We start from the raw sequence: 18,977 nt of genomic DNA on the forward strand, positions 1-18,977 counted from the left end.
TAACAGATTATTTTATTACAATGGTTAAATTGGATTTTCATTGTGTTCAATGGTGTTATTTGCCCCCTTGTGGCGCTTTCTGGTACTTAAGACGACGCAAACAGGAAGTACAGAATTTGTTTTGCACGCATAGAAGCAGCTACAAACAATGCTACTACAAACAATGCTACGGTGCAGGTCTTTCAATGTAGTTATTTCTTGTCACGCTTCAGCCTTGGAAAAATATTTGTTTGTAAGTTCGATTCAAGCATTTAGCTAATGATGATAATCTTGTTATTGATAGAATTGCTTACATATCAATGTTGGTTGCATCTACTCACAAATTGCAATGCCTTTAATGTATGTCGTTAGCTGTATTACTTTGCTCATGCTTCATGCAAACGAATTGTAAAATATACAATACTGTAGTTTTGTTACTGTTTCTAGTGTAATATGCTTTGTTATTCTACATAGATGGTTATACATTAGAGTAATGAAAGGAGCCAATTACCATATGGTTAACAATCAGCTATGTGGTTTGGCATCATGCCAGATGCATGGTACCTTAGCGCATGCTTTGTATGTATGCAACTTCAAATGTTTAATGTACAGCTACAGTATGTCGGTGTGAATTGAATACTAGAGTATATTCTTTTCTGTATTTTGCAGTTTCACAACATAAACGTTTTCAATATATTCATTCAAGAAAAGTCACGCCTTGGGAGTTTCATTGAAGACTTTGTTAGCTCTGTCGAGTTTTGCATGGGAACGCAACTCAAGGGCAGAATAGTGAAAAAACATCATCACATCTGGGCTCAAGCTCAAGAATAACCACACACGGTGGTTTTGTTTCTACGTTCATCAGCAAACAAAGCCTCTCTTCCTAGGGAAGACCAGCAGTCTATGATGAAACAACCAGAGCCAGGTGTTCAACAGAGAGAGATGGAAGAGCCTCTTCAGCACATTGGGACCAAGTCTCAATCTACAAGATCAAGGTCATCAAAACAGTCAAGCAGATCCTCAACAGCGAGTTCTGCAGCCATCAAAGCACGGGCCAAGGCGGACGCAGCACGCGCCAAGGCGGACGCAGCACGCGCACAAGTCTCTCATGCTGAGAAGGAAGCGTCTGTGATGAAACAAAAGGCAGAAATAGAGGCCAGCTTGTTGAAGCAAAAAGCTGACCTCCAGGCAAGTTTATATGTTCTCCAAGTTGAGAGAGCAGCTGCTGCTGCGTTGGCTGAAGCTGCAGCCTTTGAAGAAGTTGTAGGATCAGAACGCAGAGAGCTTCGCGAAGAACTAGACACAGGGACACAGCCCTTAAGTCCAGTCCAACGTACATGTGAGTATGTGCAACAACATGCTAGGCCCTACTTTGCTGAACTTCCATTTGAAGTGGAGAAACAAGAGCTTAGTGTTGACCCAGCTACATGCCATAATCCAGAAAGTAGCAAACAACAGAACATGAGCAGAGACTCTCCGTTCAAAAGAAATGAACAGCAGCATGGTGGAAATGGAAAGCAAGCCCACTTCCAGTCACACACACAAAACTTCCCTGAGTCACAAGTGGCACCAGACCTCATCAAGTACCTCCTACGACGTGAGATGGTGAGTTCCGGACTCCTGAAGTTTGATGATCGCCCTGAAAATGATTGAGCATGGAAAGCATCCTTTCTCAATGCGACCAGAGACTTGAGTTTATCAGCCAGGGAAGAGTTAGATCTAATTACCAAGTGGCTAGGGGCAGAGTCGTCTGAGCAAGCAAACAGAATTAGATCTGTCCATATTTTCAACGCAACAGCAGGGCTTAACATGGTCTGGCAACGACTAGAAGGGTGCTATGGTTCACCCGAAGTGATCGAGAATGCACTGTTGAAGAAAATTGATGATTTTCCAAAACTGGCTAACAAAGACAATCACAAACTAAGAGAACTAGGTGACATTCTTCTCAAACTGGAGTGTGATAAAGTAGAAGGGTACCTTCCAGGCCTCGCTTATCTGGACACATCTCGGGGGGTAAACCCTATTGTAGAGAAACTTCCATTCAGTTTACAAGAAAAATGGATAGCACAGGGATCCAAATATAAGGAGGACTATCGGGTAGCATTCCCACCATTCTCGTTCTTCTCGAGATTCATCAGGAACCAGGCGAAAATTAGAAATGACCCCAGCTTCACCCTCTACACCTCAACTAACCAGGTGTCCATGAAAAGTGAGAAACCTGCCAGGTACAGCAGCAAGACACCTGTGACTGTATACAAGACAGATGTGTCATCTGAGGCCTCAGACCACCAAACCAAACCCAGTAAGACAAAGGTTGAAAACACTGACCGTCACTGCCCAATACATAACAAGCCTCATCCTCTTAAAAAGTGCTGTGGGTTTAGATACAAAACTCTAGATGAGCGCAAATCATATCTCAAAGACAATGGCATTTGTTTCCGATGTTGTGGGTCAAACTCAGCACAGAGCTAAAGACTGTAAGGTTTCAATCAAGTGCTCTGAGTGCGACAGCGACAGGCATCTTGCTGCTCTGCATCCAGGCCCAGCCCCTACAAATACAGACACCGCTACAGCAGAGACAGAGCATGGCGGGGAGCAAGGTGACGATGCTCTTCTATCTGTCACCTCAAAGTGTAAAGAGATCTGTGGTGAGGCAGTCAATCCAAGATCATGTTCAAAAATATGCCTAGTCAAAGCTTATCCGGCTGGGAAAGAGAGAAAGCTGTCAAAATGTATGTAGTGCTTGATGAACAGAGTAACAAATCTCTGGCCAAGACAGAGTTTTTCAGTCTCTTCAACATCAATGACAACTCTGCTCCATACACCATGAAGACGTGTTCTGGGGTAACAGACTTCAGGCAGGAGAGCCGTCAACTTCATGGTGGAGTCTATAGATGGACACTTGCAGCTCACTCTCCCTACTCTGATAGAGTGTGATATGATGCCAGACGATAGGATGGAGATTCCCTCCCCCGACATTGCGTATCATCATCCCCATCTGCAACCAGTTATGGACAGAATTCCAGCTGTGGACCCAGACGCTCCCATCCTCCTGCTCTTAGGACGAGACATCTTAAGGGTACACAAGGTACGAGAGCAAATCAATGGGCCCCACGACTCTCCTTATGCACAGCGACTCGACCTCGGGTGGGTCATTGTGGGTGAGGTCTGTCTGGGAACGGCTCACCGACCAGCCAATGTTAACGTGTTCAGGACAAACATACTTCAAAATGGTCGCACATCCTATCTGAGCCCTTGCCCTGACATCATCCAGGTAAAAGAGAACTACAAGAGCGTAGCTCAGAAACACATCTCTCCGTCTACAGTGCACTCGAGAGATCCAATCACAACTGTGAACACTGACAGCAATCCAGCAGACCATGCAACCAGGCCCATACTTGCTGCGCTCTTAAAACACACTAGTTGGTTCTCAGGTCCACCGTTCCTGACCCAAACGAACTCGAGTAAGCCTGAGAATATAAATTTTGACCTTGTAGAGCCTCACACAGATGCAGAGATTCGACCAGACGTCACTGTCTTTGCCTCTAAAGTTTCTGGAGCTCAACTCGGCTCTCATCGCTTTGAGAGGTTCTCAAGCTGGAAAGCTCTCAATCGAGCCACAGCACGACTCATTCATGTTGCAAGATCCTTCCATGAAGGTGCAGACAACACCAGCTGCAGAGGCTGGCATGACTGTAATAAACCATACGGTACAAGTGAGTTGTCACAAGCCAAAACAGCAATCATTCACTGTGTGCAACATGAAGCCTTCAGAGAGGAATTCAAATGCATTGAAAAAGGAAAAGAGTTCCCAAAGCAAAGTCCACTGAAAAAGCTGAACCCAGTGATTGATGAGGATGGGTTGCGGAGGGTGGGAGGCCGCTTATCCTCCGCCGACATGTTACAAGACGAAAAACATCCTCTCATCATCCCACGGACACATCATGTCACCACTCTGCTGGTAAGACATTATCACGAGCAAGTGGCTCACCAGGGACGTCATTTTTCAGATGGAGCTATTCGAGCAGCAGGCTTCTGGATTATTGGGAGCAAACGTCTGGTCTCTGGTATCATTCACAAGTGTGTCACCTGCCGCAAGGTTAGAGGGAGGTTAGTTGACCAAAAAATGGCTGACTTGCCTGCAGACAGACTCACATCTGAACCACCATTCACCAGCGTTGGACTTGATGTGTTTGGACCATGGAATGTCATAACTCGTCGCACTGGAGGTGGTAGTGCAGACTCCAAGCGCTGGGCGGTGCTCTTTACATGTATGTCTACTAGAGCAGTCCATATCGAGCTTATCGAATCCATGTCCACATCCAGCTTCATCAACGCGCCGTGGTCCAGCAAAAGTGCTACGGTCTGATCGAGGTACAAACTTTATAGGTGCCTGCAGGGAACTGGGTATCGACACAAATGACTCAGAACTGACTAAATACCTCTCAGATAAGGGATGTACTTGGATATTTAATCCTCCACACTCGTCTCATATGGGTGGTTCTTGGAGAGACTCATTGGGGTTGCCAGACGTATTCTTGATGCTATGCCGTTTCAGAAGGGCTCCTTTCGTCTCACACATGGTCTTGAGCACTCTGTCTGAAGCAGGGCAATAATCAATGCGAGACCCTTAGTGTCAGTATCAGCCGACCCTGACATGCCTACCATTCTCACACCCTCTTCACGTTACTGACACAAAAGACCAGCACTCCCTCAGCCCCTTCTGGATACTTCAGCATGAACGACCTTCATGGAAAACAGTGGAAGCAAGTCCAGTGTCTCGCTGACAGCTTTTGGAAAAGGTGGAGACAGGAGTACCTGACAAGCCGCAGAGACGCAGAAAATGGACAGCAGAAAGCCAAATGTAAAGTGGGAGATGTTGTCTTATTGAAAGACAGTCAGGCACACAGAAATTACTGACCAGTCAGGCTTGTGGTAAAAACCTTTCCCAGTACTGACAAAAAGGTTAGGAAAGTAGAACTAAAATTGTCAAGCAAGGAGCTGCTAAAGGTGTTTCTGAGACCAATCTCAGAGATTGTTGTTCTTTCTTTCTGAAGCATCCTAGAGACAAAAGATAAAATAGAAAGGGCGTTGTTATTTGTTTCTTGATATGTTTTTTATTTCATAGTGGTACAATTTCATTATACCAGGCGGGGAGTGTGCTGCCATCCTGTTAGAAGGTAACAGATTATTTTATTACAATGGTTAGGTGGATTTTCATTGTGTTCAATGGTGTTATTTGCCCCTCTTGTGGCGCTTCTCTGGTACTTAGAAAGACGACGCAAACAGAAGTGCAGAATTTGTTTTGCACGCATAGAAGCAGCTACAAACAATGCTACGGTGCAGGTCTTTCAATGTCGTTATTTCTTGTCGCTAGCCTTGGAAAAAAATATTTGTTTGTAAGTTCGATTCAAGCATTTAGCTAATGATGATAATCTTGTTATTGACAGAATTGCTTACATATCAATGTTGGTTGCATTTACTCACAAATTGCAATGCCCTTTAATGTATGTCGTTAGTTGTATTACTTTGCTCATACGTCATGCAAACGAATTGTAAAATATACATTACTGTAGTTGTTAGTTTCTAGTGTAATATGCTTTATTCTACATAGATGGTTATACATTAGAGTAATGAAAAAGGAGCCACTACCATATGGTTAACAATCAGCTATGGTTTGGCATCATGCCAGATGCATGGTACCTTAGCGCGTGCTTTGTATGTATGCAACTTCAAATGTTTAACGTACAGCTACAGTATGTCGGTGTGAATTGAATACTAAAGTATATTCTTTTCTTTATTTTGCAGTTTCACAACAAACGTTTTCAATATATTCAAGAAAAGTCACGCCTTGGGAGTTTTATGGAAGACTGTTAGCTCTGTCGAGTATTGCATGGAACGCAACTCAAGGGCAGAATAATCCAAGGACAACCACCCGAGCCACTGCCTGTTCACCCCGCTATCATCCAGAAGGCGAGGTCGAATACAGGTGCATCAAAAGCTGGGACCGAGAGACTGAAAAACAGCTTCTCACTCAAGGCCATCAGACTATTAAACAGCAACCACTAACATTGAGTGGCTGCTGCCAACACACTGACTCAATTCCAGCCACTTTGAATGGGAAAGATGTAAAATCACTAGCCACTTTAAAATAATGCTACCTAATATGTTTACATACCCTACATTATTCATCTCATTTGTATACATATACTGTACTCTATATCTACTGCACTTTATGTAATAAATATATCACTAGCCACTTTGTTTTACATACTGTACTGATACCATCTACTGTATCTTGCCTATGCTGCTCTGCACCATCACTCATATATCTTATGTACATATTCTTTATCCCCTTACACGTGTGTGTATAGGACAGTAGTTTTGGAATTGTTAGATTACTGCATTGTCGGAACTGGAAGCACAAGCATTGCTACACTGCATTAACATCTGCTAACCATGTGACAAATAACATTTGATTTGACCTTGCTGCCAAAATGCAGTTTATGGATCCGTGTGCTTAGATTCAGGCCCCATCCTGCAGCAGCGATCAAAGTGGCAGGGTGGCCACAACAGAATTGCTGATCACCCCCTTAAAGGCCAACATGCCTTTAAGTGACATAAATGCTTTTGTGCAACGCTTTCACTAGCCAACCTAGTTGCCAACCTAGTTACCAAACTAAGTCCTCACTTGTGATATAAATCCCAAACTGGATGCAGCCACATCTCATAACAATCAGGACAAGGTACAGCTTGTAAGAACATATTTATTAAGAACCAGACTTATTTATATTCAAAAACACCACAATCACGCCGATTCAGTCAGTCAGTGGTTTCATTTGTTCCTGTGGAGATGTTCTAAATGAATTTTATTAAGGAATATGACATGTAGAACAGATCTCTCCATCTCATACCATTGTATGGAGGGTGACTGGGGTCTGGGCCTATGGTTCCTTTAGGTTGGTTCATTTGCCAGCTGAAGACTTTGACGTATTTAGCCCTAGGTTGATGCCAGGCATTTCCTCCCAGGACTAAGGCCTGTGCTGGAAGTAGTTGTGAGGTCAACGGTCTTCTGGTGGTGGGTGGAAAGGTGGGCTGAAATGCTATGATTGGACAGAGAGTCAGGTGTAAAAAGCTGTAGCAGTTACCACCCTCTTTAGCTGCACAACTACCGAACACTTACTTGTTACGGCTTCTCCGTCAAGATGGTGCCAACTCCCCGGAGAGTCTGCCTCAAACCGCCAATATGCAAACAGCTTGTATAGGTCACTCAGTGGATAGACACACCGAACTGTCACCCTAAAAAGAGAACTGAACATTACAGCCACAAGTGCCTGTAGTGGAAGTTAATGACTGACGTAAATATTTTTAATTCAACCTATGAGGTAGTAGATTATCAGTGAAGTCACGTACACAGAGGCAGTATCCCTGGTTTTGACTGGTGCGTTCACAGATTGGCTCTGTGCTCAACGTTGGATATCATTTTCGTATGTAACATGCTGATGGTCAACCTAGATAGGAATTCACAAGCCTTGAACAAAATTTATGAAAATTATCAAACCATGTCTATAAACTAAATGGTTGTTCCTTGAAAGGCCTCATGAGACACCTGTAAGTCAAAGTTTGAATATTAATTTAAATATTCAGCTTGCATGCTGGACGGTTTGAGATGGAGGCTTGCTGATCTCGTGGACCGATTCTGCGCCTGAACCAATGACGGGATGCATTGATAACAGCAGTAGTTCCAGCCGCTTATTTGGACGCATCAGATCGGGCAAATTCTAAGACCTTAGTCATGCAGCTGAACAAATTACGCAAGATGAGTTCTGGTCACCAGGTTAGATGCTGACAACTCATTTGAAGTAGTCACTGGTAGGGCCAGTCTCTGAATGATTCAAATTGTATGGGTTGGACAGTTATACCTGACCCTGGTACCACAGGTGGAGTCCAAAGCTAAAGAGCACCCTGGTGTCATCTGTCTCTTGAGGCCTGCAGGTAGAGTCCAGGAGAAAGGTTCCGTTGTCTCAGCTCCAGCCAGAGTCACATCAGTAACCACTGTCACCACCCTTCAGTGGAACACACTAGAGAAAGTTGTGTTAGAGCTGGGCTGGAACAAAGTGAATGAGCAACACTAATCAGTCAGGCAATAAATTAAGTTGCAGGCAAAGATGAGGCACTAGTAGTTACCTATGACCTCAGTAGTCTGGAAGAGACAAGCTTTGGCCAAGGAACTCTTGACCTCCAAGGTCTTGGGAAGTCGTGAGTGAATTTCAAATGAGCCGTAGAACTGCTTCAAATTGATGTCCTGGGGGAAAAAGAGCAGGTACATTTGAAATAATTTAACTCCTACTCTTACTTGCGCTTAATTGTCTTGTCATTTGCTCGACCAATAAACATCTCACCTTATAAGTGTAGCCAACAGAGAAGAGGGGCACTTCCAGGGTCAGACTCTTGCTGTCATTCTGCATGATGTAGCCCCGCTTGGCTGCCAGATTTGTGGTCAGAATGTAGGGGCCAACACCCACCTCCCACAGGTAGTCAAATGGCTTATGGGCCATCTGGAACCTGATGCTTTTCTCATTGCAAACGCCTTGAAGACCGGAGGAACTGACGAAGAGAAGATCGGCCCAATAGTTTAGTCAATAGTGCCAAAATGACATCAGGGGTGAACAGCGGTAGAGCGCTGGGCTGCGTCCACATTAGGGCAGAGGTCAGAACCAGAAGGCTCTGAAGCCCACCTTGAGAATTATCACTTCCAGCCCAGGTCTCTACTAAAGTTCAAGTCAACTTACAGACATCATTGAACTGAGCCACGACTGAGGTCAGGTAGTAGTAAGGCTCCTCTTGAGGCAGGATTACCAACGTGTAGTTGATGGCCAACGAGAACTGAAGAAGCCCCTCTGGAGAGTACTATGGATATGAACTCAATTAGAAACAAATCTTACATCCACATTTTGGGGGTGAATCTGAGGTCCCCAAAACCCATTGAAGAAAGTTCAGGGAGGAACCTTGGATATCCTCCAATGCGAAGTGTCATGAGAATTCTATCCCAATGATTATAACCACAATCAAGCTTTGACCAATTCCAGAGGTTTCTAAGACCCTGGGTTTAATAAATAGAAGACTCAGCTTATGCAAAAGGAAGTCCTTCATTCACGAGAAGGTGCTAAGAAACATAATGCGCACAGCCTTCTATATAACTCCAACAAGTGCATCCGTTCCTCCCGGGGGAGAAACTCCTGTCCTTGATCTCAGTACAAAAGCATGTATTGTCAGTTCCTCTTTGTCACACAAACACCAAGTTCCCACTGTCTCACAATATTCTAGGATTATGTCTAAACACATCTAAGCTTCTGTAACTTTAGGGTGAAATACTTCAGTCATTACTCTTAATGTCATTCAGAATCTCGTATTACTTTAAACATAAATTCCCTTATCTAGAAGCCATGAGGAAATACTGAGAAAACCACAGTAGTTCATTAGAGTGTAAAAATAAGTATCTCTTTACCAGCTTGTGAACAGCAGCATCCTCAAATGGCACCCTGAGAATGTAGGCATGAAGGTTACCATTGGGCTGGGGGACCGTGGTTATGACGAGGCCACTTTTATTCGCCTCTAGTATGGTGAAGTTGTGACCATTGAGTCACAGCCACCAGGTCAACATCGTAGTGGAGGTTCCCCAGGTAAACAGTAAACACACGATCCTCAAGGACTGTTTCTGTGGTGGGAGAAGGACAACAGGGTCATTAGCAATCATGACCATGGAGCTGAAAAGCCACTTCGGATTGGCTAGTAGAACGTACGGTTAATGATGGAGAGGTGCTGGATCAGAAGGGGTGTGTTCATGGGCCTGTGGAGGCGGAGTCTGGTCTCCACACCACAGTCATCAAGAAAGATTTGTTCATAGTAGAGATGGACCACATAGAACTCATGGTACATGTTGGCCATCACAAAGCTCTGAAAGAATTGAAACCGTTATGAAGCATCTGCCATTAGGTAATATGTTACAAAGTAGAATATTCAAGGTGTACAGAGGACATGAGTGACTGAAGACATTTGCAGCTTCTCTACATCAGAATACAAGGTAAGCATCTGCATGTAAAGGTCAGATGCCGGCCCTAGTATGCTACTGACTTTTCTGTATCCTCCGGCAGCGTTGAAAGGGATGCTGATCTGGACAGTGGTGTCACTGATGTCCAGGCTGTAGCCTCGCTCTGCTGTGATGGGCTCATCCAGGAGCTGACCATCCACCCCCATTGAGATCTTGCTGCTCTCCAACCCAGAGAGGCCAGAGACCAGCGGGGACAGCAGAGTGGGGGTCTGCCAGACCAGCCCTGCCCCATCATACATCCCTTCATCTGGAAAGAGATTACAAGTGTTAAGACCTGTGAGCAATTCTTCCTCTGCAACTGAGTGATCAAAACATCTCACCGATCTGAAATAACCTCATAGGTGAAAGTATTATTTGCTTAACTGTGCCATCACTATTGCTTAAGACAATCCAGTCCCTTCAGGTCTGAACCATGATAATGTGGAACCTGATATTGCACTGGAACTTACTAGTGCTGCACGCAACAATCCAGTCCACCATCATAACCACCCATCTCTGCCTGGAGAACAGTATGGGATGGACCACCTCCACCACTGAACCATTGATCTGGAATTGAATAAAGGATGAAGTGTACTTGCCAACAGTACAAAGGGGGCATTTCAGTAGTCTAAATAAGTGGCTTCCTTCCCATCCTGCATAACCCTGGTTATAAACATTACGCAATGTAAGACCCTCTGAAATACAGCCACCAGTCTAGGTCGTTAATGTCAAATTAAGCAAGCCTGAAGACAACCAAGATAAAGGATGCCATTGAACAGGACATTTAAATCCTCACCATGGAGACAGACCCCATGACAGACAGTGGTGTGTAGGGTGAGCGGAACACCAGTCTCCCTGGGTGAGATGGAACACGTAGCCCAGCTCCCGAGCCTCTGAGAGTGACATGGGAATCAGCTGCTGCCCCTCCTGCTGGAACATCACCTGCCAGGTAGATGTGGCAGAGCTGTGGGCCTGATGGGGAACAAGAGACAGGGCATGCATGGTGGTATTGGGGACAAACTGGTGGAGATCGAATTGACAATTTGCCAAATAGCCTTTAGCTTACTTTAGCAAGGGTAGCAGTCCAGGCATCCGTTGTACCAGACAGACAAGAAACGTCACTCCTCATTGACACCTACAGGGTAACATAACACTCTCCTATAAAATACACAAGCCCACCTCCACGAGCCCTGATGCATGGATCTAGACTGTATATCAGTACCTCCATATAGTTCTCCTCACAGCTGACTTCTCTGGGGGACCAGGGTAGAGGGAGGGAGCAGGTTGAATTCACAGAGTAGGTGGCTTCCACTCCAGTCGCATCAATCGTGATTAAGTTAAAGCTAAAAGTGAACACCTCATCGTCCTAAGACACAAAAACAAGACCTTCAACTGAGATGCTGGTAGTAATTTAACTAGAAAATATAATTTTAAAGCCCTTCCCATGGGCACAGATACCAACTCAATGGCTACTCCACATTGGTTCAATGTAATTGAAATGCTGATTTAACCAGTGTGCCCATGGGTTGTGGCTTTGAAAAGACCCCAATGCACAGAAAATATATGAACCTGGTTGTCAGTGTGGCAGGAGAAGTAGGAGGCTCTGAGTTGAGCATGGCCAGGCAGAGGGAGGATACTGAACATGTAGCCACACTCTGACCCATACTGCTCAGTGATGGGGTGAACACCATCAGCATCTAGATAGGGGTAAAGAACTGGGTCAAATCAAATGATTTGAATATGCTCAAGTCCAATACTAAATAAAAATCAGTTTATTCTTAAGTGGTCCAACAGGCACAGTGAGACTGAAATATACTGCAGGGAGAGACTTCCTGTCAGCACCAGCTACCAAACCCTGGCCAAGACATGTTAAGATGCCAAGTTCACGAGCTGACCAAACCTGGTTTCAGGCCCATTTTGCATCAGAATTAAGGTTAAAAGTCTACTTACCAACCGCTTCAAAGCGAGGTTCATTCCCAGCAAATGAGAGTTGGGTTGTTACCAACAGGTATCGATCCCGGCATGCAGTCTCAATGGCCCCTATATAGACACACAAGGTGAGAATCTGAAAGGTGGAAACTAAAAGATTCTGACCAACAATTCATACCAGTGTTCTATAGCTTGTATAAAAGGCTCATCTGACCCAATTTAAGTTTCTTACCTCTTGGAAGGTCAGAACATCTTACACAAGGCCATACAGAGAGGAGTACAAATACTCTGTAAGAAAAATGTTAGCACAGGTCAATAAAGTGTGCCAGCATCAACACTTATTCAAAACATTTAAGCCCACCACCAAACTTACCCCAACCAACACCCAAAAGCCATTGCTCCGTTGAAGTGTCTAACCCTAGCCAGTAACAGCTAGTAAACTACACCTGCTAGTTAACACAACATCAACTACCACGCACTGACAGTTTCCTAGACACAAAAAAAATAACCCAAAAACAACAGTTGATAAGTAGCATGTTCTCTGGCACTTTTATATAGGGGTGGTGCTGTGATTGAGGTAATTAATTAGCTAATTGGGTCACATGGTAGGCCAGCTTGCCAGAGCCTAGGGGCGCAGCTCAATAGTCTGAAGTGGATTCCTCTACTCATCTCCTCTCCTTCCCCTTTCTTAGGATGTGTTTTCCATCTCCACTGAACAACAATATAAACGGATCATGTAAAGTGTTGGTTCCATGTTTCATGAGCAGAAATAAAAGATCCCAGACATTTTCCATACGAACGAAAAGCTTATTTCTATCAAACGTGGTGCACAAATTTGTTTACATCCCTGTTAGTGAGCATTTCTAAGATAATCCATTCACTTGACAGCTGTGGCATATCAAGAAGCTGATTAAACAGCATGATCATTACACAGATGTACCTTGTACTGAAGACAATAATAGGCCACTCTAAAATGTGTCACACAACACAATGTCACAGATATCTCAAGTTTTGAAGGAGAGTGCAATTGGCGTGCTGACTGCAAGAATGTCCACCAGAGCTGTTGCCAGAGAATTGAATGTTCATTTCTCTACCATAAGCCGCATCCACCCGGCCTCACAACCACAGACGTCGTCTTGCGGGCAAGTGGTTTGCTGATGTTAACGTTGATAACAGAGTGCCCATGGTGGTGGTGGGGTTATGGTATTGGCGGCATAAGCTACGGACAACGAACACAATTGCATTTTATCGATGGCAATTTGAATGCATAGAGATACCGTGATGAGATCCTGAGGCCCGTTGTAGTGCCATTTATCACCTCCTGTTTCAGCATAATAATGCACAGCCCCATGTTGCAAGGATCTGTGCACAATTCCTGGAAGCTGAAAATGTCCCAGTTCTTCCATGGCCTCCATACTCACCAGACATGTCACCCATTGAGCATGTGTGGGATGATCTGAATCGATGTGTATGACAGTGTGTTCCAGTTCTCGCCAATATCCAATAGCTTCGCGCAGCCATTGAAGAGGGTGGGACAACAGCCTGATCAACTCTATGTGAATGAAATGTGTTGCGCTGCATGAGGCAAATGGTGCTCACACAAGATACTGACTGGTTTTCTGATCCACCCCCCTATTTTCTTTGAAGGCATCTGTGACCAACTGATCCATATCTGTATTCCCAGTCATGTAAAACCCATAGATTAGGTCCTAATTTAATTATTTTAATTGACTGATTTTCTGTAACTCAGTAAAATCTTTGTTGCATTTATATTTTTGTTCAGTATACATAGTCTATGATTGATATTTATACATGTCATTTCATATTCATGGTACAGAATAATCCTTCACTTTGTCTGAGTTTACACAGGCAGCCCAATTCTGATCTTTTTTTCCACTAATTGGTCTTTTGACCGATCACATTAGATCTTTTCAGATCAGATATTTTTCAGAGCTGATCTGATTTTTTTTTTAAATAATCAAAATTGGGCTGCCTGTGTAAATGCAGCCTTTTTGGTGAGTTTAGTGACCCAAGTCAAGAGTTATATTTTCACTTGGCAATGGGCTCATTATATGAAATACATTTAGCTGGGATTTTAACCAACTTCACAAATTTGCAAACATGTTTTCATGTTTTATTGGGCATTCAACCCAGCATCTTCCCTGTAACAGCAATCAAAGCTCCCATCCCAACTATCGCCACACCCACATACTGCCCACTGCCCTGACGTCTGTTGGAGACTAGTGTATTAAATAGGCAGCAGAGGTTAGAGGGCAAAGGTTGAGTTGATAGGGTGTTCAATAGAGACAGTGACGATGTCATTAGCAGGGTAGGGACACTGAACGGTCAGCCTGAAACAAAACACAATTGTTAAGAGAACGGAACATTTGAATGTTAGTGTGTAAATAGTGTGTGTGCGTGCATCCATGTGTGTTGTTACTTGTAGGGAGAGTCTTGCGGATGAGGCCCTCCCCTCACCCTCCCTTTGGCATATCAGACCATGACTATCTACCTGCTTCCTGTTTACAGACAAAATCTCAAAACAGGAAGTACCAGTGACGTGCTCAATACAGAAGTGGTCTGTTGAAGCAGACACAAGGCTACAAGACTGTTTTGCTAGTACAGACTGGAATATGTTCTGGGATTCATCCAATAGCATCAAGGTGTTTACCACATCAGTCACGGGCTTCATCAATAAGTGCATAGACGACTTCATCCCCACAGCAACTTCGCGAACGAACCAAAACCATGGATTACAGGCAATATCGGTGCTCTGCTAAAGGCTATAGCTACTGCTTACAAGAAAGCCCGCTACGATCTCCAATGAGACATCAAACATTCAAAAGGACAATATGGGAGGAAGGTGGAATCCTATTAGACCGGATCTCACTCTCCGTGGCTGATGAAAGTCAAGCTTTTAAAAAGTTTAAACTCACAAGGCCACCGGGCCAGACGGAATACCAGTGAGCGTTCTTGGAGAATGTGCAGAGACCAGCAAGTGTCTTCACTGACATTTCCACTCTCTCTTTGTCCCAGTCGTTAAACCCAACACGTTTCAAGTTACTACCATTTTCCCTGTTCCCAAGAACTCCAAGGTAACCTGCCGAAATGAATATCGCCCTGTAGCACTCAGCTGTAATTATCAAGTTCATTGAAAAGGCTGGTCATAACACATCAACACCATCATCCTAGACACCCTGAGCCCATTTCAATTTTCATATCGCCCCAACAGTTCCACAGATTACGCAATCTCAAATGCACTTCACAATGCCCTCTCCAACCTGGACAACAGGAGAAATAACTGGGTGGACAGCCCATTACAACACTGGGGCCAAGCCCCTGCCATCCAGGATCTCTGTATCTGGCGGTGTCAGAGGAAGGACTAAAAATGGCCAAAGACTTCATTCACTCAAGCCATAGACCGTTCACTCTGCTACCGTCCGGCAATCGATACCGGAGCATCAGCTCTTAGACCGACAGGCTCAGAGACCGCTTCTACCACCAAGCCATAAGACTGCTACATACTTAATGAAATGGTTACACAGACTATATGCATTGACCCTATCTTGCACTGACTCAACACACACTCACAAGTATTCAGCGTATGTGACAAGTATAATACATGTTTTTACATTTTAGTAATTTAGCAACACTCTTATCCAGAGCAATTAGGGTTAAGTGTCTTTCTCAAGGGCACAGAGGCAGATATTTCACTTAGTCGGCACTGGGATCTGAACCAGCAACCTTTCGGTTACTGGCCCAACGCTCTTAACCGTTGTTTCAAATGTATTCTGACATTACTGAAAGTGTAGGTATTTTAACATTACTATTGTTTAACAGACAACAACACTTTTGATCAATGAAATATTGAATCAGTCGTCTTCCTCAAATGAAGGGGATGATGAAATCTTTGCAAGAGGGAGTGGATCTGATTTCATTGGTCCTCAAGTCGCAGCTCAGGCAATATATTCAGGATAAATTGATTTAACCCCGAGTAAGCCTGCCCCGAGCAGGTTACTTATGAACGATTAATTGGCATAAAATTTTACCTGGCTAAAAAGGTGAGCCACTTTCTTGGTACTGGTTATCCCAAGTTGAACTCAGAGTTGACCAAAGTTATCTAGAACTCCTGAAATCTGATTCGTAGTATCGGGCTCTGATTCTTATACAGTACACTAGCAAATTCCCCTCAACCTAGATGAGACATAATATACTGTATACTTAACACGTATGTTTATTTCATAACACCAACTGGAACTGGTGATATGCCCACAGGTGTTTGTATTGACCATTATGTTGGTAACAATTGAATAAACTCGAACCAACAACTGTATTCTAACGAGAAGTAAGAGAAGTCTGATTTCCAACTGTGGCTCAACACACACACACTCTCACGGTAGATAAAGCCTGACTCAGACTAGACATTGTAAATCTGGGACACTAATTAGAATGATATTGTAATGGCCTCTATAAATCATAAATGAGCTAATGGCCACAACAGTTCTTGAGTCCTTCAATGAAAACTCACAGGCTCGTGCAAATGTACCATGCACAAAGAAAAAGCCAGATTACAACCTGCGGTGCCCCGACCCCCTGCCCAGATCCCCTGCCCCCACATAACTGACCAGGAGGGTCGCTACACAGCCCCTCACCACAAAGTCCCTTGTTCCAGAGGGAACAAAAAGTCCCGAAGCGACCCGGAGGTCTCCTTTTTTTTTCCTACGGGTGTGATGGGGCTCACAGGCATAGGGGTTCAGTCTGTGGTAGGGGCTATCCCTCTGGGGCACCGGGGACACAGCCTGTGGCTCTGGGGAACCACTCAGTGACATAGGGGGTATAGGAGGAGCGGGACTTCTGGAGCTCTAACTGTGGGCAGAATGTAATTTCCAGAGGGAGGGATTGGGGCGAAGAGGCCCCTCTGTATGGGGATTACCTGCCACATTTCTCCCTCTGGGAGGCAGCTGTACCCAGTACACCATCTTCTCCCATCCTATCCAGGACCATGCACCGTCCCACCCAGTGACTCTCCAGCTTGGGGCAACTACGTTTCTTTCTTTCTTTCTCATCAAAGATGATGGCCAGCTGCTGTGCTATCGTTTTGTTGAAGTGCTCCACGAGGCCATCGCTCTACGGGTGAGGCGGAGTGGTGCGGCTTTTGTGCCTATCCAGCCACTCGCACATGGTGACGAACACACGGGACTGTCGCTGTGAATGGACTCAGCGACAAACCTGCTGAACATATGGCTGTGAGGGCATCGACGATGGTCTCTGCTTCCTGGAGTGTAGGTTTCAGGCCATTTTGTGAAATAGTCCATGGTCGAGAAACACCCAGCGGTTTCCACGGTCTGTGGTGGGGTACGGCCCGACTACATCCACTCCCCAACTGTCCAATCCCTACTCCTCCATGCATGCCCTAGAGCACAGCCTCCCACAGTGCTTTGGGGACCACCACCTGCCACCTATCCTCTCCTGTAGCTGGCTCCTTCCATGCTCACTGTAGCATGCCATCAGCCAGCCGCACCTCCACCCACTCTAGCACTGGCTGCAGATCTGTGTCCTGCTGCTGCCTCCATTTAGCCAATTTGACAGCCTGCAGCTCACAGCAGACAGGCACGCTCACCTGGCATACTGAGGCACCGACCCCCTCCTCCGCACACAGCTCTCTCTCATGGGCCTCTCTCAGCTCCCGTGTACAGGACATGGCCGGCGTTAGAGTGGCCCGATGTACAACTGTGAAGTCGTACAGCTGGACCTCCTCCAACCAGCATGCGACCTGCCCCTCTGGCTCTTTAAAAAACATGAGCCACTGGAGAGTGGAGTGATAACTCCTGACAGTGAAGGGCAAGCCACACAGGTAGTACTTGAAGTGTTTGATGGACTCCACGACAGCGAGGAGCTCTTGCCATATGACACAGTAGCAGTGTGTGTTTGTTGAATGTCTTGCTGAAGTACGCCACTACTCTCTCCTCTTCTGGCTCCACCTTGGCCAGCACCCCACCCATGCCCACATTGCTCGCATTTGTGTTCAGGAAAAAGGGCAAGGTGGGGAGGTGAGCACATGGGCCTCGATCAGTGTACGCTAGAGGGTGTTGTAGACCTCCTGCCACTCTGCTGTCCTTTGGCAGCAGGCGGTTCAAGGGAGTGGCAACACTGGAGAAGCCCCGTACAAACCTCCTGTAGTACGAGACCAGGAAGCTCTTCAGCTGCTGCTGGTTAGTGGGAATGGGCCAGTCTTGGACAGCCCACACTTTGTCCTCCATAGTGCTGATTCCCTCTTCCCCCACTTGGTGCCCCAAGGACACCTCTCTCCTCATGAAGTGAGATTGCTCAGGGTGGAGCTTCAGGCCTGTGGCAGCCACCCTTTCCAGCACTCCATAGCGCCCCCAGGACAGACTGGAAGGAGCTGCCATGGGCCAGGATGTCGTCAAGGTAGGCGAAAGCAGTCTTGGCTCTGGGGAGAGGAGAACCTGCCAGTGCCCTCTGCGGAGGTCCAGTGAGGGAGCGAGGGGGACGTCCTAACCAGGTCCAGTGAGGGAGCTAGGAGGATGTCCTAACCAGGTTCAGTGAGGGAGCTAGGAGGATGTCCTAACCAGGTTCAGTGAGGGAGCTAGGAGGACGTCCTAACCAGGTTCAGTGACTCTTCGATACATGATATAGGGTATGACTCCTTCCTGGTTACCGCTTTCTGTAGTCCGCACATAACCTCAGCTTATCCCCCTTCTTAGGAATCATGACTTTTGGTGCCGCCCAGGCTGCCTGAGGGCTCAATGAAGTCTTCCCACTGCATCTCCAACGGCCTTGTCTGCTGCCTCCTGGTGTGCCAGTGGGATATGGCTGGGATGCATCTTGATGGGCCAAGCGTCCCCTCGTGCTGCACCAGAATCTGACCCACCTCCTCTTCACTCAGAGCAAAGCTGTCTCTGAATTCTAACAGCAACAGCCGTTCCTGCTGCTCGGGGTCAAGGCCATCACAGCTCCT

The 18,977-nt window shown here is 45.6% G+C and overlaps 1 pseudogene; it reads right to left on the reverse strand.

Moving 5' to 3' along the window:
- Positions 1 to 4,468: 4,468 nt before the first annotated feature.
- Positions 4,469 to 16,827, reverse strand: LOC135539041 (uncharacterized; annotated as a pseudogene).
- Positions 16,828 to 18,977: the final 2,150 nt, after the last annotated feature.

The sequence above is a fragment of the Oncorhynchus masou genome, unplaced genomic scaffold (assembly GCF_036934945.1).
Source record: "Oncorhynchus masou masou isolate Uvic2021 unplaced genomic scaffold, UVic_Omas_1.1 unplaced_scaffold_1709, whole genome shotgun sequence".
NCBI lineage: Eukaryota > Metazoa > Chordata > Actinopteri > Salmoniformes > Salmonidae > Oncorhynchus > Oncorhynchus masou.